General features: G+C 37.3%; 1 long non-coding RNA gene across 3 annotated transcripts in view; it reads right to left on the reverse strand.

Annotated features, from left to right (window-relative positions):
- Positions 1-635: 635 nt before the first annotated feature.
- Positions 636-25,052, reverse strand: part of LOC122903026 — a 71,416-nt gene continuing 46,999 nt past the window's right edge. For 2 of the 3 annotated variants that reach the window (XR_006383914.1, XR_006383913.1), the window contains exon 3: positions 636-749. This is a non-coding gene — a long non-coding RNA (uncharacterized LOC122903026). Of the gene's footprint in view, positions 750-9,035; positions 9,117-25,052 lie in introns of those variants that run through there. The other variant, XR_006383916.1, reaches the window with a different exon arrangement.

The following is a 25,052-nucleotide window of genomic DNA, read 5'->3' on the forward strand; positions in this document are numbered from 1 at the left end:
TAGGCTAGACTGCATTTCAATCAGTTCGAGTTCAGCTGTCTGTTTTATTACACCCAGGCCAGGAACACTTTGGGGATTTTTAGTCCCTTCAATGACAAATGTATATTCAACTACTGCTGTGAGCAGCAGCCCACAATGCAGGTCACCAAAGGACAACAACCTGAGTAGGTATGTCAGAGAAATGTTCGGAAAACGGTCTCCATAGGTGTCTGCAATTGCCTTACCTTCAATCTTTTCAATCTTTCAGAAGCATGTAAAGTTGTTTTTCTGAGGCTTATACCAAAAGAGTCTGTGTCTTTTAAAAAAGAAATATCTAGATTGCCTAAGACATTTCGAGTAAAACTTTATACAAATTTACCTCAGTCAGATGACAGACAAAGACAAGATTTTTATGCTACCTCATGCAGTAGTTGGTTGGGTGTTAACGTTTTTTAATACCAATCAAGAAAGCCTATTCACGCATGCCAATCCGAGACTCTTACTTCACAAAGCTGAGATAAATGTCCTTAAGTGGTACGATGCATCAGCTTTGAAGAGTGAGACACTAAGAGAAATTCTCCTCCACTGTGTTGTCACTTAGCGCGCTCAGTTGGGAGAGAAAAACACCTTCCTGTGCGAGAAGTGGCAGATGTGCTGATTCAGAGGAGACATTGACGTGGCCCGAATATCTTTTTCCCTTGATGCCTGCGCCCGTTGTGAAGGCCTGAGCTGTGCTGATGGACCCGAATTATCTTTGTAAAGTTCTTTTCCTATATAAAAGAGGTAGGAAATGTTCACAAAGTCTCATCAATCAACTTAAACTTTCTTTCTGCTGACCCTAGATCCGGCTCCATCTGTTATAAGATTCCAATTAATTTGAGCAAGATGCAAATTGTATTTAACTGGAAGAAACTCTGTGAAATTTTAATTGTTGGGCTTCACTCATGATCCTCCTACCACAGAATTCCGCCTACAAATACATCTTTTGAGAGAGTTTAGCCCCATAATAACTTTTGACTTACTTATCTTCATTCTTATGCCTATAACAGCAGGAGATAATCACTTGACAACTGATGTCACATCAGAGAATAAATGTTTTTAATATCTGAAGGCTCTGTTTTTTTTAAACTAGTTTGTGACATGCATACTTGTTCTTGCTCTATATTGTCCATGGAGCCTAAGCAACAAAGCAGAGTATTTTCCATATGAGGTTTACCTTTAGGACCACTTGGCAAAAGCCATGTAACCAGATTTGTCTTAATCAAACCCAGATAAGGATCAGCCTCCTCAGAGAACAATCAAAGATGCTTTGATTTCCTAACATAAAATCCACAATGAGCAGTTAGATCATATCCAAATCAATACTCTTTAATATCACATTTGTTCCCAGCAATAAATATTAAAAGAGGCACTGAGTGCTAATATCAGAGTCCACAATGAATGTGTGCATACCTAGAAGTGTTATAAATAGGTATACTGTTCCCGTTCCTTAGTCTTTCTCTCGCATGTTGTCTTTGCCAAAACTTGGCAACACTTCAAACAATTAGGGAAAGGAAAAAAATATATATATATCCTTCCAGACTATCCTTCAATAATGTTTCGTTTGAAGGTGAGGCAATTCTGTTACATGATTTTCCCTTCTTAAAACATCTGCAAGACACAGTGCTGGAAGCCGCAGAGACGGATCTCCCTGTTCCCATAGTGCCCTATCCTTTAAAATATCCCTCTTTCTTATGAATTGTTCATTGTTTTTCTAAAGGAGACTGTGGACCTACCGCCTTTAAAAGCATGATAAAACCTCTGGAAATGCTTTATAGTTTCCCTTTTGGGGTGAAAACTGCCCCTCCCCCCCAACATGTGAATTCTCATAAATAACACATGGAGAGCCTAAATCATACTTTTTTACATCATTGTACCTTACTCTTGCCCTGTCTCCCCCAAATTATCACCATAATCCTTAGAAAATTCCTCTCTCTCTCAGCTACCTCTTGTGAGGGAAAGAACTTATCTAATAAATTCATTTGTTTCATATGTTAGTTATTAATATGTCACCTCAGACAAGGATGCTTGCCTGGTTCACGCAGTTTTTCAAAAAATGTTACTGCAATACCCCTTTTGTGGGGAATCTGGCTGCTCGTGGAAAACACAGCCCTGAGCAAGATACATGAAAGTGACCTTCTACCAAAGCTATACTTACACACATTTTGTCATCCCAATACTTTTGGGTTTTATTTTTTACCTTCTCTTTACTTTCTCTTGATCTTCCTCGACAGGGATTTTTTATGTTGTTAGCCTTTTAAAAGAAACTGTTTTTATTTCCATCCATGCTATCCATTTACTTTTTCTTTCTATTTTATTAATTTTCAAACATCAGACTTTCCTTCCTTGTGCTTTTTTTGGGGGTGTGACCTGCTGTTCCTTTCTCTGACTTCTTAGGTTTCCTGGTTGGTTCTTCAATTTTCAGTCTTTCTAAGAGGCTTATTTGAAGCTTGTACATTTCCTTGTAAGAACTGATTGACTTACATTCCACAAGTTTTGATGTGTAGAATTTTTATTTAGTTTTTTGGCTTTTTTTTTTAAAGTAATTTAGAAGGGCATGTTTAATTATCTAGCCATTCGAGTTCCAACTGTATCAGTCAGAGAATGTGGCCCAGATGATACTGATTCTTTGGCATTTGATGGTACTGTTGTGTGGCCCCGTGAAGGAAGCTCTCATGCAGGTTTTGTGTATGTTTGGAAGTACACTCTGTAACTGTCCACTGCAAGGTTCTTCTCACATCCATTACATGAGGCTTGGCCGTTGGTTTTGTTTTAACTTCTACGGCTTGATGAAGTTTTGGCCTTACATGTTAAAACACCCCACATACACTCATCCTGGTCTGATTGTGGATTTGTACATTTCTCTGGAAATTCTGACAACTCTACTTCATAAAATTTGAGGTTGTGCAGCCAGCAATGCACCATTGCAGAATCATTACATTTTATACAAGCATGTTCCTCTTGGGGCATCTGGGTAAGTCAGTCTGTAGAGTGTCTAACTCTTGATTTCGGCTCAGGTCATGATCTCGGGGTCATGAGATCGAGTCCCAGGTCGGGCTTCACACTCAGCAGAGAGTGTGCTGGACTTTCTTTCTCTCCCCTCCCTCGGTCCCTTCCACACATGCTCACGCGCTCTCTCTCTCTCAATAAATAAATAAATAAATCTTTAAAAAAAAAAAAATTCCCTCTTACCATTCTGGAAGGGTCACCCTCATTGTTAATAAAGTCTTTGCCTTGCCAGCTGTTTTGTTTCAGTATTAGCACAGCGACTCTACCTCTCTTCTGCTTAGTGTTTCCCTGAATGTGTTCTCTAGCTTCCTTTACTCTCATTCATTGCAATGACGTGTTTGATGTGCTGCTTACAAACAACCTACCTGGGACTTTTAGAGAGAATATCTATGTTGCAACCGGCACATACGGTTTGCGGATGATTACTGATACAGTAAGGGATATGGGTGGCTGGAGAACTTAAATTTTATATGACAACAGAGAAGTAGCAGAATGAAGGGAGACAACAGGAGAAAAGTGCAGGGAAAGAAGTGAAGAGGTGAAACAAGTTTGCTGACTGCCTCATACTGTCCACTCAGAGGGTTTAGAAGGATGGTTGCCACAGCACTGGCGAGTTTCCTTTAAAACAAGGATCCTCATCTTTAATATAATTCATGACTAAAAGAAACAAGGACCCTTGAGGAAATGGCTGAGTGCAGGTCAGAGTAAAGAGGGTACAATATGCGCCTGGAATATCTTGTGCTTGCAAAAAGCAAAAACATTTTCAAGATTAATGGGGTCTGTCAGAAGGACACAGGAGCCAACTTGAAGGGGCTCTTCAGTGGCCAGAATTATGTCAATTGGAGCATCAAAAAGAATAATGAGTGTAGTTGATTGAAGCACTTGGCGTCGATGAAAATCCATGTGTCTATAATAAGTCTAAAAAAAGAGAAAACCAAAGCTAAAAACAAAACAAAACAAAAAAACCCATTTGTTACCCAATGAGGCCACTCTTCAAGCAGCTTCTTCCTTTGAAAAGTGCTAAAGAAAGGGAAGAAACTAAGCATTTACTCTGCCTTTCAAGCAAGAATTTTACTTTAGGCTAACAAAATAGTCTCAACTGATGAAACAAAGAAGACTATTTGAGAGAAGAATGCCAGATAATTTATTTAGAAGGAATGAGATTAGGAAATCATCCCTTTACAACTTTAATTGATTCAAAACAAGTTTATCAGTTGTTGGTAACATTAAGTAAATAGTTTGTGGGAAAGAGAACATCTTTTTGATACCAAATTAACACAACAGAGTCAAGAAGATAAACAACATTGTATTCTATGGGGGGGGGATCAACTCTAAAGGACCTTTTGTGACAAGTAAGCAAAATGAGTATTAAGAGATATTAAGGAATCATTACTATACATGATAACGTTATTTGGAAAAATAGGGGAAAGTTTCCACTTTTTAAGAAGTACAAAAAAAAACAAAAACAAAATAATGACTGTATAAATGAAATGCAGGATATCCATCATGTCCTCAAATTTCTGTGTGACATCAGTTTGTTCTGTTACAGGAGTAACTTTCAAATCTTTAGGAAAAAAAAATGGTTATTTATGCAAATATGTATATGCACATCTATTTCTTTTCTATTATTAGCTCTTAAAACTTTAGCATTCATAATAAAATGGGTTAAATGAATAAACATAATAAGTCTAAAGTTAGTTTTTCTATACTCCTCACAATGCAAGACCCCAGCAGAAGTTTTAACACTAATCCTATCCCTTTGATCTTGTCATTGTTGCTCTGTATTTTTAGTTAAACCTCATGATTAAACCCAGTAAATCAACCATCATCATCATCATCCCCATATTTAGATTTCACACACGTTCACATTATGCTGATTTATCAACGCTTCTTGTATCCCACACAAGAGTGAATTTGCCATTCTTTCCATAGTTCACCTTTTGATCATTCTTTCAGTTTCAGTCCATGAGTAGTAAATTTTCCCAATTCTTTTGTCCAAAATGTCTTTATCTAACACTCATGCTTAAATCATAATTGAGCTGGGTATAGAAATATAGTGTAATATCATTTCTCAAAACTCTTTGAAATCTCCATTGTTTGTATCCTCCTTACTTTTGTTGAGACTAGAAAGTATGCAGACAATCTAGTTGTTATTAATTTGAAGGTATTATATTTTGGTGTACTGGCTTTTTCATTAAATATTTCTAGATCTGAAATTTCCTTTATTCTGCCATGAATTCATTGTGGTCATTGAATCTAAAAATGTATGCCTTTTAGAGATTCTGGAAAACCTTCCACCTGGTACCTTTGAACATTACCTCTCCCCCATTCTTACTAGTTTGTCTTTCCACATCTGCTACTTATTATGTTGAAACTTGTCAATCTGATCTCCATGTCTCTTCTCTTCTCTTCATACCACATTTTTATCTCTGTGCTGAACATTGCACAGTTCCTTCAAATATATCTTTTAGTTCACTAATCCTATGTTCAGCTGTTTAACCTGTCTACCAGGTTCTTCAGTTCAAAGATTATATTTTTAATTCCACGAGACTCTATTAGTTCCCTTTTCTAGCAGGACCATTCTTTATACCCACTAAACATATTTACTTTATATTTCATCATATTACATGTTGCCACCCTATTATTTCAAGTTTTTAATGTTTAATATTCTTGTTTATCTTATATGCTGACTTTCACCCACTGTGGACCATTGGATCTTGAGTTTTGAAATACTGTGTGTAAGTTTATTATTTGGAAGATGGGGCCTTCAGCAATAAAACCTCTTATAATCCACATTACAAAGGTATTCCTAGTGATTTTTTTTTTTCCTGCTAGGAGCCTTTGGGCTATCACTAGTCTAGAACCATTTTATGTTAATTTCTCAGTTTAAGAATTTCCAGGCAATTCAGACAAATAAATTAAGTCACCAAGTTAAGTTGAGACTATGTCTGTATTTATCAATTCTCAGAATCTAAGCGAAGACACACAATCATTTTGTCATCTTTCCCAGATGGTATGCAGAAATTTTCTAAGCTGCCCTTTCACTGCACATTATGACTCTGGAAGTCAGCTTTATAAAGCTATAAGCTGTATCAACTTCCAACTCTTTCTTCTAAACCTCTCCTTCTCTGAGTGTTTCCATGACTGTCAAAAACTCTGGGGTTGTACAGTTTTAGCTCACACACTTACAACAGTGATTTTCATTTTACTCTTCCTTGTTGTCTCCTATATCATGCTCCCTTTGCAGTTCAGCTCTACACTTCAATTAATTTTTATTATATTTCATCCCACATTCCTAGATGTTAGTTGCTGGCAAGTTTTTAGATTGCCTAGTTTACCATACTGCCACAAATGGAAGTAGATCTTTTTTTTTTTTTTAATTTTAAACTTATGTGATATAAATTCTCCTCGTTACCTTTTAACATTTTTACTTAAATTCCAGCAGAAGAAAAAAATGAATTTATGCATACTAACATTTGAGTCTTCTTTCATGACTGTCTCTCAGGATAAGTTATGTTCCTCCGAAGTTTCTAGGATATGAACCTTCAAAATCTTCTACTGTTATTTCATTGACCTACATTTGGCCAATAAATTTATTCCTGAAGAAAGAAATTAGGCAAGGGAAGCACTGTCTTTCATTTGATATGCTCCTGGTTTTCATATGTTCATCTTTATTATTGTCAGCTTTAATATCTTCGATATTGCTGTCTTTTCTATTCCTGGGGAATTATACTTGACTTGTCTCTTAATTCTCAGAGAGCTTCTCTTATACCTATATGTTGTCCTATTCTTCCCTATCCCACTGAAAGTTAGACCTTCTACTCTCTTTTTAAGTCAATGATCCAGGAAGATCCTTTCCTCTCCTGATCCCACTGGTATACCTAAATGACCAGGTCTCTTAATTCGAGCTTTTGTTATTGTTCCTAATCCACGGACTCAATATTTTTATCTTCTACAGCACGCAATGCACTCTTTGTTCATCACAATATGTTCAAAATCCTATTTCTTTCTACAGAATAGGATATGTGTCTCACCTTTCCACTTCATGGTACCAGTGAATTGTCTTTGGGAGACAAACACTCTTTTGATGTTTGAGGTCCTGATGTCCCTACTCTCTTCTCTTCAATCTCTGCCTCTTGTGTGTACCAGTGTATATGATTACTACTTTCTAGATTAAATTTACAGAATTCTGAATTCAAGGTTTCCCATTAATTACAACTTCTTCTTTTCCTCTTTTTCCTTTCCCTCAAATTCAGAATTATAAAATACCTAACACAATGGTTACTTTACTTTGATATTGCCAAGAAAAAAAAAATCTAAAGTTGCTTATTGGCACTATATTTAGGAAATGTCTCAAATATCAATCAACACCATTTCAGAGCTAAATGGGAAGTAATAAAATATATATAATCATCTCTTCTTCCCTACACCCTGTCAAAATTATAGATCCCTGCCCTTCTCATCCCTGCCCTATGTATAAAATTATTTGTGTTACCTTTTTACTTTATCAGATGAGCATTGTCTAGATTAAATGCAATCTCCATTTCTTTAGTTATACCAGGGGTATTTGTGAAAGCCTTAGTAGGAAGAGACCCAGAAGATGAATCAATTAATATATATAAATTATAATTTATGTTTGACCAGCACCATGTTACCAAGGGCATAATTTCTACTCTAAACGGTCCTACAATCTTATGAGAGGAATAAGAATGAGAGAAAGGGAAATGAATTATTGCAGGTGTGTGGACAATCAGAAACTTTTTCAGAAATTTAAAATAAAGAGGTACATAAGACAAACACCATATGATTCCACTCATATGTGGAATTTAAGAAATGAAACATGAACATAGGCAAGAAAAAAAGTGAGAGGCAAATCATAAAACGGATTCTTAACTACAGAGAACAAACTGAGGGTTGTCAGAGGGGAGGTAAGAGGGGAGGATGGGGTAGATGGAGGATGGGAATTAAGGCCGGCACTTGCCGTGATGAGCACTGGGTGTTACATGCAACTGATGAATCACTAAATTCTACTCCTGCAACTAATATTACACTGTATGTTAACTACACTGGAATTTAAATAAAAACTTGAAAAAAAAAAAAAAACCAAGGTACAGAAAAACTCAGTTTTATTTTGATTCAAGAATCCGGAAAACTTTCTGAATACTTTCTCGTCTATCCTTTGTCATGATACTTTAAAGAGGAAAAATAGGACATTGGGTAACTGTTTTAATGGTTTATTGTTGTGGAAATGGAGCAAAACAGGAGCCAACTTTTGTTTTGCTCAGTCTCATTGTTACTGAATTCAGGTAGTTGCTCACTCTATATCAGTCATTCAAGGCTAAAAGATGATTTGTTTTTTATAAAATTGATTTTTGTCATGTGGGTATTCTTTGAGGCTCTGTGACTATAATTCATCCTCTCACATTCAAAAGATGTAATTGAAAGGCTATTGTGAGCTTGGCCTCAACCTCACAGCTTATTAATAAGCACAGTCTCAGAGGCTGAACATGTCCCATTACCCAGAATCCACAAGATGGCAGTAGCGCTCACTTTTTTTTTTTCTTTAAGGACCTTAATTTTATGACTCACTTTTTTTTTAAGAAAAGGATTTTTTTTCTGAGATATTTCTTAATATGTCTAATAGTGATTAATCTTATATTTCTGAAAATCCTGCAAGTAACAGAAAATTACGTGCCAGCATCTTATTCTTTGCATCAGTGTTTTTGTAAAGTTGATCACCTCATTCCTCAAACTGGCTCTCTCTTCTACTATCAGACTCTGATACCATGCGGTACAGTACAGTGGTCCCTAATAGCCATATGAGAAATTTAAATTTAAATTAATTAAAATTAAATAAAACTTAAAATTCTGTTCTTCGATTGCACCAGCCATAGTCTATGTGCTTGAAAGTCACATGAGCATAGTGGCTGCCATATTGCACCAGACAGTTAAGGCACATTGCCTTCACTGCAGGAAGTTCTACTGGACAGCACCGCCGGAAGGATAATGGCTCAAAAACCCGAATGTATTTTCAGGAACTGATATATACAAATCGTATCCCCTGTCAATGTCTTTCTCTGTGACCCATTCTGAAATAGAAAAGAAGGGGAAGAGAAAATGGAGTTAAAATGCAAACTTTCACACACATTTGTGTACAGCGTGATCTAAGAATATTACCTCATCCTTTGAAATATTCACATGTGGGCCATGTGTCTAGAGTGCATAATTTTGGACATCTTCAGAGTACCCATTAGCATCTTTTTTTTTTTTTTTAACTCTACTTACGTTATTGAAGCCCAGCATGGTCATGGCTTTCAGAAATACAAAAATAAAATAGTTGATCTGGAAAGGAACCTGGGGATCATCTGATCCAGACTCCTTGTGTGATTTAACAAGACACAGGACCATAGAATGAAGCAAGTTGTACACAGGCAGTCCCTAGCGCAGGAGACAAGAAAAAAATTCTATTCTGGGTAATCTTGGTTGAACTTTTCTTTACCTGACTTGCATAACACGGAAAATGAAAAAAGGACTGGGAAAGGTCACATCCAAGTTTCCCTTCAGTTCTAAATTTCTCTTTAGTAACACACTTAGTATTAAGAAATAAAGGGGTATCAAAGTCACAGGATAAAGACAGTACATCTACTTGAGTATTAATTTTATTCAAAGATTTGAAGAAACAGTGTTTAATATTTTGACTGGTAAGTGATTTAAAAATAATCTTTTTTTTTTCTCTTTAGAAAATGCAGATATTATGGGAGAGATAAATCTACAAAGGAATATGATGCCTATAGTGGGCCATTTGAGATACACTCCCAAATCCCTTTAGGCTTCTTATTCATTCTTTCTGCCTTTAAGGACAGAGGGTTTTTTTTTTAATTAATTAACTAATTTGCCAGAGAGAGAGAACAAGCAGGGGGAGCAGCAGCAGAGAGAGAGAGAGAGAGAGAGAGAGAACAGGTTTCCCACTGAGCAGGTTCAGGGATCATGATCTGAGCCAAAGGCAGATGCTTAACCGTCTGAGCCACCCAGATGTCCTTAAGGACAGTTTTTATACATTTGAGAAATGCTTCAGTAGGCAACTGCACATGAGTGAAAGCTTCCATATGACAAGTTTGGAGACCTGGTCATAGTTTAATAAGGTCTACAAGTCCAGAAATTTCATTTTGTTAAATCCATGATAAGGTTAAAGTTAGTTCACAATTAAATATGAAGTAAAAATGTAATGCTTAATGGTGGTGATGATGACGGTGATCATGTCAGAAAACAAAAACTAAAAAAGTATAAAACATTACAAAAACATAATCTGAGCTTCCTGAAAGCTAAATAAAAAGTAAATAGAATGAGTGGCATTATTCTCATTCTATAATAAATAAAGAAAAATATTGTATAAGGAAAGTAGACAAACCAATCCAAATTCAAAAAAATCAGAGGGATCAAATGCAGGCTTTTTAAAATCAGGAACATCTGGATTATACATAAACATAAACATTGTGTTCAATAACAATTTTTAAATGATGGAAAAGTACTCTTCATAAAGTAATTTCTTAGGGCGCCTGGGTGGCTCAGTGGGTTAAGCCGCTGCCTTCGGCTCGGGTCATGATCTCAGGGTCCTGGGATCGAGTCCCACATCAGGCTCTCTGCTCAGCAGGGAGCCTGCTTCCTCCTCTCTCTCTCTCTCTCTCTGCTTGCCTCTCTGCCTACTTGTGATCGCTCTCTGTCAAATAAATAAATAAATAAATAAATAATCTTAAAAAAATAATAATAAAGTAATTTCTTAGGTTGACCTTAAATAAAGGTTGAAAATCATGTTGTTTTAGAAATTTGTCAACCACTTTTACAGAAGGTTAAACACCAATATGTTTTAGGTAGATCGCATTTAAGGGACCTAACTTGATACAAGTTTCATCTTAGAGAATAGGGACAGATGACTGTCTTTCATTTGTTTTAGTGGTAAATGCTTTATTTTCTTATCCTGCACAGTATCCATTCATCCACCAATGGATATTTGTGTTGCTTCAACTTCTTGACTATTGTGAATAATATTGTAATAAACATGAGTGTGTAAATACATCTCTAAAATCCTGCTTTCAGTTATTTTGAATATATACCCACCCAGAAGTGGGATGGCTAGGTCATATGGCAATTTTTTTTTCTTTTTTTTTTTTTATTTTTTTTTTTAATTTGACAGACAGAGATCACAAGTATTTTTTCACCACACCCAGTGCTCCATGCAAGCCATGCCCTCTATAATACCCACCACCTGGTACCCCAACCTCCCACCGCCCCCGCCACTTCAAACCCCTCAGACTGTTTTTCAGAGTCCATAGTCTCTCATGGTTCACCTCCCCTTCCAATTTACCCAAATTCCCTACTCCTCTCTAACGCCCCTTGTCCTCCATGCTATTTGTTATGCTCCACAAACAAGTGAAACCATATGATAATTGACTCTCTCTCCTTGACTTATTTCACTCAGCATAATCTCTTCCAGTCCCGTCCATGTTGCTACAAAAGTTGGGTATTCATCCTTTCTGATGGAGGCATAATACTCCATAGTGTATATGGACCACATGGCAATTTTTAATTTACCTCTTTATAATTTTTTGAGAAACCTCCATTCTGTTTTTCATAATAACTATACCATCTTATATTCCCACCAAGGGTTGCACAAGGGTTGCAATTTCTTCACATCTTCATCAACATTTGACATTTTCTTTTGATAGTGGCCTCCTAATAGACAATGGTCACTTACATGTTGCCCCATCAAATACCAACTGTGACAACTGGGTTTTTAACAAGAATATTATATAATAAGCAATTTAAGACAGAGGGTTGTTTAGATGACCTGAGTTACAGAATTGTAAGGGATGCAACAGTCTTCCATCTGTACATTTAGTTAATTTGAAATGTTGTAATAAGGTGAGTAGCCCAGTAGCAGTGCCCATGGTATATACCAATAGTTTTTTGTTTGTTTGGTTTTGTTTTTATTATGTTATGTTAGTCACCATATGGTACATCATTAGTTTTTGATGTAGTGTTCCAAGATTCATTGTTTACATATAACACCCAGTGCTCCATACAATACATGCCCTCCTTAATACCCACCACCAGGAATTTCTGTTCATTTGCTGTGTTCATTGTGAACCCGTTCCCCCCGCTTCTCCTCTAAAACCCTCAGTTTGTTTCTTGGAGTCCACAGTCTCTCGTGGTTTTTGCTGATGTAGTATAGTGCTATCACAAGAAGACAACTTGGTTTCCAAGTTCTACTCCTGCCAATAACAGGCTGTGAATCATAGGGAAATAACCACTCTGAGCTCATTTTCCACATCTGTGAGTCAGGAATAACAGTATCTACCCCACTGTCCATTACTGGCATGAGGATTAAATGAAAGGATGTACATAAAGTATTTGGCGTGTAATATGCTACCAAGAAATGTTAGCTTCTTTTCCCTTAATCCCCAAATCTATATCTCATGCAAGTTAATATATGGAGAGATCAAGACCTGAATTTTTAACAAAAGTCTAATGGGAAGTTCCAGGAGACACTGAGCAGCTACACTAATTTCTAGGAAGACTTTTTTTCACAGTAGTCTGCACCAGATGCATCACCCTGATGCTATCCTACCTGAAGAGGAATCTACTACTCAGAATAAAATTTAAGCAATGCTTTCTGGAGAACAGTTTTATTGTCTTTAACTTTAATAAAAGATGTTAAATCTAAAGAGTTATCATGAGTGAATGGTTCTGGAGCCTTAAGTAAATAGATCTTAAAATTTATATTCAAAAGCCTAGATGTACATATAGAGGAGGCCTCACACCAATGTCTTTGGTAGTTCATCAAACCATTCCATTTAACAAATGCAATCTCTTTTCAACAGAACAGCCAGATGGATATTACTAAACAATAAGCTAAGTCACATCCACCTCCAGTCAAAACCCTCCAATGGTTTCCTACCAAAAGCTGTTAAGACATAGATGGCAATTACACTTGTCCATTTTGATCACTGCTATAAACTCAGTACATAGAATAGTGCTAAATAGATAACAAGCCCTTAATAACTACCTACTGAATAAATACATAAATGAGTTAAGGAATATGTAAAGTGATCAATTTGAAGGAATTTCCATATGGTATTCTTGGGTTCTGTTTACGGGTCCTACTTATTTTTCTAAAATGTCCTTGACTTCCAACCAATGTCCCTGAAACGGAGTCAGGAGACCAGTCAGTCCCAAGTAATAGAAGTTGTCACTCCCTCTCTGAGATTTGGATCTTGAGTCAGTACAGATGGCCATTCAGGTACTGTAAACTCTTTCCTTTCTCCCCTGGAAAAGGCACCTCACTCCAGCTCAGCCTCCATGTCGGTACAAAAACTCACAACTCATACAATCTTGGACTTACTTAGTATTTTCAAACCCATCTAAAGCACCCCTCTCACAGATGGAGGCAAATAAGGATTATCAATAATGTTTTGCTCTTTCTATATAAATAAAGGTTATCCTGAGGCTTTTCTTGGGGGGTTCACTTAACTGTATTGAGTTCTGGTTGTGACTTTGATCCAACATTTCTCTCTTTAGATGAGTTATCATTGCAAGAACAATGGCCTGTTGGGAAACAATTTTCCTAAACCAGGTAATCTAGCAATAGAATTTCACTAGAACCTCTTCTATTCTTTAAAAATAAATAAATAAATAAATAAATATAAATTAATTAATTAAATTTTTTAAAAAAGAACCACCTCTATTCTTCCATTTGGGCTCCCAAAATTACTGTGTCATTTAAAGTGTGCCTCAAACATAATGAATGTTTAACCAGCCTTTTACTTAGAACTAGAAAACTGGACTTTCCTGTGCCCAATGGCTGTGTGTGTGTGTGTGTGTGTGTATGAGTTTGTGTGTGTGTGTGTGTGTGTGTGTGTCTGTGTGTGTGTGTGTGTGTGATAGAGAGAGAGAGAGAGAGAAAGTCATGATTTACCAAATAGTCAACTAAGGATTTAGAAATACATTCTCATTGGTTTGCATTCAGATATTTCCAACATGGTGTGACTGGTACTCATTCTAATCAGTGTGACCCAAGAAGTCCTGAACTCAACTAAATGTATGTGTTTAAGTGATATTTTTTCAAAGACTCGGAAAGAAAAAAAACTTAGAAGGAGAGAAGAAACGTTACTAGATTGAAGTATCAATGAGTGAAATTTAGAATAATAGACTTTATACCTTAAAATGTTGTTTTCAAAATTAGCAGTGCATTCATATCACCTGAGAACCCTTTTAAAAATGCAAGTTGTGTTCATTAGTCCTGGACTGGTATTGAGACTCTGCATTTCTAACAAGTCCAAGGTGATGCTGAAGTTGCTGGTCCGCAGTTCACACTGTGTAACAGCATTTTCAAACATGCTAACAAAAAGCCTGGTTCTTCAAATTGATAAAGAAGCCATCTACACCATGTAAGTCAATGCCAATAGTGATTTTTAGAAGGCCCTTGAATCATTGTTAGTTCACTGATGAGATCATGATCACATTATGGGAAGGAATCATTATTTAATTATTCTACTACAATTCACGTTCCCTTCATCTCACAGTGTGAATCACTGATGCTTACTCTGCGGTTGTTGCCGTGAGTCTTTATTGCTTGAATTCAAGAGCTACAGGATGAGTCTTGTCTTAGCCACCTTCCACATTTACAGGAAGATGAAAAAGAATCATATGCAACAACACTGTATAAAACTCGGTGATCAGAATGGTTGACATAAAAAGGGAGAAGCTGAGACCCAGTAGAAGAATAAAAGCTCTGTTAGAAGTTCATCTGTGGACAAGATTTTTCTGCTTAGCTTTGAACTTTAGGAAAAGCCCTGAAGAGTGAGGAGGCACGCAGAGACCTGGAGAGGCTGTGTAGCCCTCAGAGGCTAGCAGCTTGCTGCTTACTTGTCTCCTCGGGCTCTGTAGTCCCTCTGCCTCCTCCAAGCCCTAGTGCCAAGAACCATCACCGTGAGCATCCCCATCTCTCTCCAGGGCACACTCAGCTTCAGAGGCTATGCATTAACAACACAGAACAAAAGAAAGGAGACATTCCATGAAAGAGCCAGAGTGGAAACACCAAATAAACCATTCGGTATGTGAATAAAATTCATTTACTTTCGAGCCTTCCCTACAGAGTTCTCTGGCATGCCCTGTTGTGCTGCACAAAGAAACAAAGCGAAGTCAGAGCCATTTCCCCAGCTGACTGAACCTAAATATAAGTGGAGTAGATGTGAGCCTATCCAGAAACAGCAGATTCATCCGCTCACCGTAAAGAGAAGACTCGCAGACCTTGGAATTTGGCAGTTTCATGGTTTGACTTACTTGTTTAAATAACAAAACACAACTTACGTGCCTTATAATGTCATAGTTCAAAACAAAATGATTTTGGCTATGACACATCAAACTGAATACTGAGGAGAAAAAACAACTTATTCTTTATTCCGCGGTGGCCTAGGTCAGTACGGCGCCCCTAAATATAAGCAGTAAGTGGACATAGTAAGCAGGCGTGGACACACTGTGACAGGTTGAGCTTTATCAGTGTTGGAGTGTAATGGGTGTGAGATAGAGAGCTTACCTATGTAGTTACGGAAGAAAGTATAAAGAAAGGAAGATAGAGAGCCGATGAGTTCACCATAGGGAAATTTTGCACTTAGAGGCAGGTGGGGAGAGAAGAGCCACAAAAGGTCTATTAAAGGAGTCACAGCCAAATGTCTTAGCACAGAAGCCAAAGACAAGTGAACGGTTCAGAAAGAGACAGAGGTATCCAGTCACATTAAATATTCAATAAAATTCAAGAAGTATGAGCACTGACAAAAAGCCAACTGGATCTCACAAGTAGCTGACCATTATTTTATCTTGAGTATAGCATAGAGTCAATGAAAATGAGATGAGAATGTGTTAAATTGAAAGGGTAAAGTGTTGGTAGGGAAATGGAGAAGTTTAACCTTGTATGAAAGAAGATTAAGAAGGAATAACAAAATCAAGAATTTTGAGAGCAGGATGGAGAGAATACATTTATGTCTATATAACATGGGAGATCTGTAGCTGGGCTTCAGTATCCTATTCATAGTAGATGATGGCAGTGTCATTTCTGAGAAGGGTTAGTACAGTCATTCTGAAACAATTGGAGAATTAACATGAGCAGCATACAAATACTGCTGAGAATAACATAAGCACATTTAAAGTGGGTGTAATTTAGTACTACAATGATCTTAAAACTCACTTTTTAAAACACACTGCCCATTTCTTTGATTACTTTAAGTTCCTCATTTCAGTCCTTGGAATCCATAGGGAAGCCAATTTTGCCCCTCTAAGGTATGCCTTTTTGGCATATTGACTATTCTAAACTGGATATTTTTAAGAAATTGCAGACACACGAGCAGCTCTGAAAATTGAGTACAAGTTACCCTTTTGTAAGAGATATTTGCATGTATAGGGAAATCTCTACTTATAAGGTTGTCAGGAAGAGGGGGGTGACTCTAAATTTCTAGAAACTGTTCCCAGTGGAGAAGGCCTAAACTTAAATCTGCATTTCCTTTGTTTACTGTACTTTTCCTGGTAACCTCTAGTAACTTACTCTATACCCTCTAGCTTTTTATTTTTGTCTTTAGCTGGAGATGGTATTTAAGGTGATGGTTTCAGCTATTTTGAGGAATTACCCAGTTTTACTGGGGTGTCTTCCATGGATTCAAGAAGTATGTGTACTATTTAACTTGTTTGATTTTGTCCTGTTAATTTGTCTCATGTCCACTTAAATCTTAGACCAGCTAGAAGAACTTAAAGGGTAGAGTAATTTTTTTTTTCCTCCCCAACACCAGTCAGCAAATTACTGAGTCTCAGAATCCAAGTGATTAGGCCAGCATTGTTTGCGCTGTTGGATCACTCGTAGTAAAGCAATGAGGAAACTTCAGAGGGAAAAATTAAGACAGTAAGAGAGAAGCTTACCTACTTCCATAGCAGCAAAGGGAAAACTGTTACTGAGATTAAGCTCCACCAGAGCTGGGAAGTTACACCTAGGGAGAGTGTCAATTTTTGCTGCAAACAAACCACCTTAGAAATTCATGGTTTGTGTGCCTGGGTGGCTCAGTTGGTTGAGCAGCTGCCTTCAGCTCAGGTCATGATCCTGGAGTCCCTAGATCGAGTCCCGCATCGGGCTCCCAGCTCCATGGGGAGTCTGCTTCTCCCTCTGACCTTTTCCCCTCTCATGCTCTCTCTCCGTCTCTCAAATAAATAAATAAATAAAAATCTTTAAAAAAAAAAAAAAGAAAGAAAGAAAGAAACTAATGGCTTAAGGCAATATCCACTTATGCATCATGAGTATGTGAGTTCATTGAGCAGTTATTTCTGATGATCTGAGCCCGGCTCAGTCGATCTCGGCTGAGCTCCCTGGGGCATCTGTGCTCAGCTGGTGTGTTATCTGGGGGGTGGCTGTTCTTGGACAGCCTCACCTCAGAAGACTCAGCTCTTCTCCACATAGGTTATCTCATCTATCCAGGTAGTCTTATCTCTCCAGCAGGTTAAGCTGGGCCTGTTCTCAGGGTGAGATACCAGAAAAGAGGATATGCAAGCAATTTTTCAAGTCTTGGCTCACATTTAGCTGACTATTGTCCCAATGGCCAAAGAAAATCACATGGTTAAGCCCAGAGCCAGTGTGGGAGGGCTGAACCAAAAAAGAAGGTGCAAATTGAAACCATTAATATAATCAACATACCACAGTAAAGAGCTAGTATCAAGACATTGGCAGTTTGGAGCTAGGTGACAAAAACAGGTAAGTGCATATATCTTCTGATAAACAAAAGCCTATGAACTGAAACATAGAAAGGAAACATTTGGCCTCTAAATACTTGTTCAAAAGTCGTTAAAGAAATAAAAACCATTTAAATCCTGGCTGCACCTTTCTACCTGCTAAGGTTTAAGAATGCAATGTGAGAGCTTTAGGCTAGATATAAAGGAAATCTTGCTGACAAGGAGAGTTGTTAAACACTAGAATGGATTACCAAAGGAAACTGTAATTTTCTTTCCTTTTATATACTTAAAATCAGACTAGCTACCTAGTTATCTGGTATGTGTTCTTGGACAGAAGCAGAAAAATGAACTAATTGACCTTTTAGAGTCCCTCCAGACCTATTATTGTCATGCTGAACCCATTCACACAGTGGAAGAAATAGTAACAGCCTGTCTTTTATTCCTCCACTTAACACACATTTATTACAGACCCTCTCTGTGCTTGGCGCTCTGCTTGGTGCTAGGGATGTGATTCCAACCTTTAAGGAGATCATAGTCTTTGGCCAAAAGATGGAGCAAAAATGTTCCACCTGCAGAAGTGTTAACACAAAGGAGTAAAGAAGATGCTACTTAAAACAATGCATGTCTTCAAAGGACAGAGGCTACAGTGAAAGGGAATATCCCTTGCCCTGGGTCTTTGCCTATCTTTTGATCTGCCCTAGAGAACAGAAGCCTCTTTTATTCAACTGAGCCAATGATGGGCTTAAGAGAAACAAAGAAACTTAGAGCAGAGTTACAGGTTAGGGGCCAGAAACAGCAGAGTTCTCTGCGTAAGTAAGTGAGAATTCATGATTCTCTAGTAAACCTAGGTGAGGGGCGCCTGGGAGGCTCAGTCGGTTAAGCAGCTGCCTTGGCCTCAGGTCATGATCCCAGAGTCCTGGGTTCAAGCCCTACCTTGGGCTCTCTGCTTAGTGGGGAGTCGCTTCTCCCTCTCCCTCTGTCTGCTGCTCCACTTGCTTGTGCTGCTTCTATCTCTTTCTACCAAATAAATAAAAATCTTTAAAATAATTTTTAAAATTCAAAAAAGAAAAAACCAGACTTAACAAACAATATAATGTTGGGGCATCTTACAACCTACTGCCCAACACAATAAAGCAATTCAGGCCTGGCCTCTTCCAACCCCAAAAACTTAACAACAGAACACGGCCCAGGAGTTACAATAACAATGGAATCTAATGGGATTTCTGTCCACAGAACCACCACCACAGGGGGTGGATCTGAAGTCCAGGAAAGAATAGGCCATAAGGAGAAATTCTGCCTCTCTGTGGGTCCCAGGACTCCTCTTCCACACAGAGACATGACCTGGTAGAGGCATTGGTCACCTACAAAGAGGGTCTTACCACAACAAGCAAATGCACAGGAAAGGCTCTCCATCCCATAGCCAGAGATTCCGTTCCCTCACCTACAGGATTATAAGAGCCGATGGCCTGGGTACATTCCTCCCAACCCTTCAAGCAGCACCAGCAGGAACTGTTGCAGTCCAGTGACCTACCTTAACAAAAATGGTTAAAGGAAGCTTCCGTTTCACTTCAAACAGAAATGAAGTGAAAAAAATGTACCCATGCCATGAAGAAGGAAGAAAAGAATAGTAAAGAAAGCAATACAATAGACTATCCTTCTCCTCATGAGTTTTTGAAAATACATGCTATGGTAGAAATAAAAATTATAACATCATCTAATACTTAAGACAACGATATTTAAAAGTTGTGGAAGTAAAGGGAAGTGGCAGTGAGGCTTAACTTGAAGTGGTAAAGTGTTGATATCGGTAGTCTGTGAAAAAGCATGGATGTATGTTATAATATACAGAGCAACCACTAGGAAAATACACTGTGATATACTGCAATAGACTATAAATATATTGAGGTAGAGTCCTTAAAAAAATGCTTAAGCAACCCACAGAAAAGCAGGGAAAGAAAAAGAGAACAAGAAACAGAAGAAATAAGCAGAAAAAAATAATAATGCAATGTTGGATTTAAGCTCCCACATATCAGTAATTACTTTAAGGGTCGGGAATTTAAATGTGCCAACTGGAAGGCAGAAATTGGCAGACTGAGTTTAAAAAACAAAAAGTGATCCAACCACATACTGCTTACAAGAAATTTACTTCAAATTCAATGGCACAGGTAGGTTGAAAGGGTAAGGATAAAACAGAGATGCGTTATTTTATTTACAAAAAGGGGTTCACATATATACGCAATCTTATCTATGTATTAAAATGTTACAGAAGATTATATATATATATATATATACATATATACATATATATATATAGTAGATATTTCTGATGAGGGCAATTGGGGATCTAGTATGAAAATAATTTTCGTTGTATACCCTTCCATGCTGTTTAAAAAACTTAGCACATTCACTCATTAGTTTTTTAAGTTTATATAAAAGTAATGAGGTAATAACTTTGCTTATAAAAAGTCAGGACTACCTAAAATGCAACTTTATGTTCTTTACTATAATAGTAGGATGACAAGCCCTCTCACCAAGGCAAACCACAAACCATTAGGAAAAGTCCTACCATCTGTGATCAGTCTGCATTAATGTTGCTCTAGAGAAGAAGGAAGATCAAGGGAAAGGATTCGTGTTCTCACTTTGTGTCAACACCAGGACTGAGATGCGGGAATAGCCCTAAGGTAAAGAATGAAGAACAGTAGTTTAGCAGAAGCAAAAATAAAGCCAAAGTGGTACCAAAAATTTTTCCCTCTCACTCTCCTGCCTCTCTCACCCACCAGAGTCAGACATCTCAGTGAAGTTACTGGAATTCTCCACAACCTTGTGTGGTTGCTCAAGCTCACTTCATGGGCATCTCAAAGAACATCCTTCCTTACCTGCCCCCTGGTGACAGCAGCAGGACCTCCATCTTGGCCGATGCCACTTGTGTCACGAGGTTAAATGGTTTGGCCAGAAATCACATATCCAGAGTTCTCAAAATTTTTAACAATAATGCCTATTGACAAATTATTATTCTAATTACTTAAGTGCTATTTCTAAATTATAATAAAAGAATCATGTTTTCTCAGATAAAAATTGCTCAAAGTACCTATACATGTTTGAAACACAGCTTCAAATTCAGAAAGGGAATGTCCCATGAAATGAACCCCTGGTGACAAGTTCTGTTCCTTTTCTCATGACAGTAGCAGTGGGTGAGACAGATGACTCAGAGCTTTCATACATTAAGATTTTCCCCATTAGCTATTTATAGGGAAATCTTTTAAAAATGTATATGCTTAAAAGTTTAAAGTGTACTTACTCAGGACGTTACATTGACAAATGGATATGCTGTAGGTTACTCAGTTCTTCCACTCCAGATTTAATTTTATTGCCAAAAGAGACAGAAAATGTAGAATGTTTCAAGCTCCTGATCAAAACTCTGAAGTAAAATAAAAAATTCTAGATAAAATATAATAATGTCCAAAATATTTAAATAAAAAGACAGATTCCCCCCCCCTCTGAAAATAGTAAAGCAGTACAAGAAAATACATGTATAAGGGTGATTCAGACCTTGCAAAAGAGTGGTGTTTGGAGACAAAGGAAGAAAATTTACATTAAATGGAAGAAATGACAAGAAAAACTCCAAATGAAAAGTCTTATGGATCCGGTTACTTATCTTTGTCACCTGGTCTCTTTCTGTCTAGTGGCCTTAGAAATGGCAAACTAGTGAAGAAATACTATAATATTAGAATCATATCTGTATCACTATTAAATGAAGTTCATTTGATTCTTGTGGATAAGTAAGGCATGTTGGTCAGCACATGGAGATGGAGAGGGGTTTTCTATACAATCAAATGACCTATTAATTACCAAATCATTATTTTACCCTAGACAAAGTACTTATAGCCTATACATGTCTGACAAGGAAAAAGCAGACCAAACTTTGTACTATCATTCACCAGAAGCCTTAAGCTTCTTAGTATTAACTCAGTTTTCTTGAAGCCAAGAATGCCATCTTCCACTTGGCTTCTAACCAGAAAAGCCCCAACTCATTGCCTAATGCAACAATTTATTTTAAGTGACAGCTTTCTTCTTATTCCATCTTTAAATTCTTGTACCAAAGTAGAACCAGGAGACAGTTGGGAATATTTCTATTCCTGTGGGTCATATTACTTAAACCTAAAAAACAAAATATCTTAAGCTAATGCATGCAAAACACACATAAGTATTTGAAAATTCAAAATTTTAAGTCAATTTATTATTTCCTTTTTTTGCGCTTCTACTGTAGTAGTACTAAGGAAATCTGGGGCACACCAGTCTAAAAGATTTCAGAAGAGCAGCACATAATAAGACCACCTTTAATCCAAAAGTTATTAGGAAAGTCTAAAGATCTGTTCCAGAAATTTTTATACATCCAAAACCTAATTCAGCCAACTCCCCAAAATATTGTCCCTGTCTTCAAAGAATTTGTAACTGAATAGTGTAACCAGCATAACAAATTGTTCAGTAATGCAAAAGATTATAATGAGAAGAAAAGAGGGAAAGAAGAGTAAGGAACAAGAATTATCATTGAAGAAAGATAGCACTGATTTATAAGGAATCTTTGGCATGGGAATGTTTTACTTTGTAAGACTGGCCATGACCTAGAAAATCCTTTTAGAAACTGTGGACTATATTATGGAGACTGAGTCTTATGAAAACAAATAGTGGAGTAAGAGTAATAAGACAAAGGTTCTAATGTCAGCTGACACTAAATGTGTGACCTTGGGCAAGTCACTTGCTTTTGGATGTTTTAATTTCATCATCTCCATAATGAAGGCCTTTGACTAGAATTATTTCTAAGTTCTACACAATAAGAAATATCTTTTAAGTATTAAAAGTCAAAAGATTTTAAGTATACATTTTGGAAGAAGTAGCACATTGACTAAATATTGTTTTCTTTGAAAATGTTTTTACCTTGATATTTTGCAAAAATAATCTTTATAAAAAATAAGATATCTATGATTTCTCTTTTGATAAGATTTTTGCATTATTAAAGTTGGAAAGGCAGGTGAGATTCTTCTGCATAATAATTATCTTTGAGGATTTCTTTTTATTATCCAGTCTTCAAACAAGCAGACAATATTTTAAAAGTATCTTGAGGTATGGTGTCTGTTGACATAATATCCATGAAGATCTCTCTTCAACTGTAAAGCAATCCAAAATAAAAATCACACTGTTGTGGGGCACCTGGGTGGCTCAGTGGGTTAAGCTGCTGCCTTCGGCTCAGGTCATGATCTCGGGGTCCTGGGATCAAGTCCCGCATCGGGCTCTCTGCCCAGCAAGGAGCCTGCTTCCCTCTCTCTCTCTCTCTCTGCCTGCCTCTCCATCTACTTGTGATTTCTCTCTGTCAAATAAATAAATAAAATCTTTTAAAAAAATCACACTATTGTTATTATTGTTAGTGCTAGAAAATTTTACACATGCTACCATTGAGTTCTTAGGTTTATGGCTTATTCCTTTTCATTTTTAGTGATAACAAAAATCTAGATGTTAAATTGTAAGCAAGTTTCTAAGACGAACAATTCATGTGAATGTTCTTTCTCCCTAGCTTTTAGAATATTTGGTAAACCCAGATCCTATTTTTGATTCTCCAACAGTTTTATTCAAATACAGGACTAGTACTGATTTTAACTGAAGAAGCTATCTATTGTCACTCATGTAGCTCTGGATGAATGAGTTTTAATTTGACCCTCAAGAGTCAATCTAGCCAAATAATAACAATGAAAATGCATGAGAACAGCAATTTCAACCTGGCTATTTCACAGACAAGCTTATTTTATGCATCAATAGCAAATAAATCAAGAAATTGGATGGACTTGCTGAATGTCTTTCACTGCTCTAAGTAAATCCATCTAGCTAGCGTAACAAGCAGTTCTGAAGATTGGAGTGTAAGCAGAGAAGAAATATTGATTGATTGCTTTATTTAGAGTAGAACTGTAACACCACCTATGCAACGAATTTAGCATATATAGCTAGGCAGTACCATCTTGTTGCTATAAACCTAACTGCAAGATAGATTAGATACTGGTGTGTGGAATCTGGTCCCATAACTTAACGCCATCTCTAATAGCAAAACAGCTCCTACTAAAGGCATTAACTTTTGGAAGATGCAAGTGACTGCTAGCTCGCACATTAGATTTCCATAATGCCACACTACAGGGTAGCTGAGCATCTGTGGGAATGTCAAAATTCACGTGTTGGAGCGAATTGTTTCCAGTCGACCTTGTAGGTGGTTTAAAGAGGAGGAAAGTCCTACATCAAGGAACTAAATTCCAAATTCATGCTCCATCTTGGAGGTTTGGATATTGTTATGTACACACCACAAACACCCTCTGGAAAAAAAACCTCACTTTCCCTGCCAGAAACTCTCACTGTTCTTGTAATTATTATTTCAAATAGGAATAATACAGATAAGCCATGGCCCACAGTGTGAGACCTAACAGATGTCCTACTGAGACTAAAAGAACACAAAAGAATTAAAAGAAGAGTAAATCCTTGTGTCAGCAATTCACCTGTCCTGGTAGAAAACTGTGCGTACATTGCGTGCATTATCAGCATTTCAATAACAACACCAGGCCTGAAAACACTGGGGAAATCTTAACCAACCACATGAATTTCTAGACTAATCTGCAAGATTATCCAGATCACCCAAGTTCTCCATTTGACGTTCCTCTGAGATTCACTGGCATATATTTTGCAGCCTTTTTTACCAGCTTCCAGCCAGTGCTCCACTCAAGGGGTTTAGAAATGCAGCCCATGCCTGTGGTGTCGGTGTACCCGGCATGCTGCAAGCACCATTTCCCGCATGCGCAGAACTGATGCGGACACTCACACCTCAGGGAACCTCAAATGTACGGAAACAAACACGAAGTGTAGACCCTCTAAAATTCAAACAACTGGCAACTTGATGCTGAAAAACCCAAATTGTCCTAAGCAATACAGTGATTCTTGACATTCGGGGAGAGCTAACTCCCAAAATCTGTGTATCAACAAATTAACATATAGCACTATAGCTTATAAATTCTTCTACGTAATGAAGCGTGTCATACCTGAAAAAAAATTAACTCAAATGAAACCCTCAATCCCTCCAAAGAGAGTTAATTTGAATATGAAAACCAGTAGAGAAGAACATAACTGTTTCAGAGTGGTCAGCTAGACTCCCTCCCAAGCTAGCCCACCTGCTCTGCAAAGGTAAGAATATATTGGATTTAGCTGCCTTTTTTTTTTAGAAAAATTACAAAAAT

This window comes from Neovison vison, chromosome 1 (assembly GCF_020171115.1).
Source record: "Neovison vison isolate M4711 chromosome 1, ASM_NN_V1, whole genome shotgun sequence".
Classification (NCBI taxonomy): Eukaryota; Metazoa; Chordata; class Mammalia; order Carnivora; family Mustelidae; genus Neogale; species Neogale vison.